The following is a 1,306-nucleotide window of genomic DNA, read 5'->3' on the forward strand; positions in this document are numbered from 1 at the left end:
AAACTCGGTCCGAGCTCTCGGACTGCTCAGACTGCTTCTAGCATCGTGGACACAAGGCTTAATAGTACTCAATTCGATCATCACCATTACGCTATGCAATATTCACCATTGACCAATTGAATAGTCACTATTGGCAATAGAAAATGGCAATTGACGAATTGAATGTAACTATTGATAAATAATGACTCGTTACCATTGATCATTTCTATTGTCACCATTTAACCAATGAATGGTTCTTCCAATCGTCCGCCAATTTACCATTCTAAACATTCTAATGGTTTTCCAATCGTTTTCCAATGGTTATTTTTCAATGGTACTCAATTGTAATTTTCAATGAGATCACGAACCGGGATTAGAACAGGTTATCAGCAATCAAGAGTAAAGCTATGGCGATCTTACGGTGTGGATGTACAGATCGTTACAGTCGACGATAATTTGAAACATGAAGATTGTGAATCCCTATTAAAATTTGCTGAAGAAAGAGCACCAGTGGATGCCATATTTAATCTTGCAGTTGTTTTAAAAGATTGTATATTTCAAAATCAATCGCCACAAACGTTCGAGGATTCATTCAAATCGAAAGCATGGATGACGAAAAAAATGGACGAATTGTCGAGAAAGATCTGTCTGCAACTTCGACATTTTGTCGTTTTTTCCTCCGTGTCGTGTGGAAGAGGAAACGCAGGCCAGACAAATTATGGGATGGCTAATTCCGTAATGGAGAAAATTTGTGAGAAGAGAATGAAAGAAGGATTACATGGTTTAGCAATACAATGGGGTGCTGTTGGTGATGTCGGACTCGTGGCGGATATGCAAGAAGAAAATAAGGAATTAGTTATTGGAGGTACATTGCAACAACGAATATCTTCCTGTTTGGATACATTAGAAGTATTTCTGTTACAAGATCGACCTGTCGTAAGCAGTATGGTTGTTGCTGAAAAAGCAAAATTGGCGGATCAATGAATATTTATGAAACAGTTGCTCATATAATGGGTAAGCAGTTTTATACAAAGCTAAACAAAGAAAAATACTAAATACATATAATGCCATGAAATAAAAGTGAAATCAAAATGTTATTCCAAGTGTATTTATTGGAATAAGTAGGTAATGTCTCAAAAATTTATTTTTGCACTAAATTAAATTTACAGGAATGCTTATAATATTTGGAAAACTATTTCTCACAATTGCAGTAGGCTTTAATTCTCTAAGTCTCTACGTGTTTCTCTCATTAAATTATTATTGTATAACCTAAGTTTAATCAAATTTTTGATCGCAATTGATATTAGAAGAAAAAGGAGTTGTTTTT

General features: G+C 34.8%; 1 pseudogene; it reads left to right on the plus strand.

Moving 5' to 3' along the window:
* Positions 1 to 333: 333 nt before the first annotated feature.
* LOC139825083 (fatty acid synthase pseudogene) lies at positions 334 to 963 on the plus strand (annotated as a pseudogene).
* The last annotated feature ends 343 nt before the right edge of the window (positions 964 to 1,306 follow it).

Source organism: Temnothorax longispinosus, unplaced genomic scaffold, assembly GCF_030848805.1.
Source record: "Temnothorax longispinosus isolate EJ_2023e unplaced genomic scaffold, Tlon_JGU_v1 HiC_scaffold_901, whole genome shotgun sequence".
Classification (NCBI taxonomy): domain Eukaryota; kingdom Metazoa; phylum Arthropoda; class Insecta; order Hymenoptera; family Formicidae; genus Temnothorax; species Temnothorax longispinosus.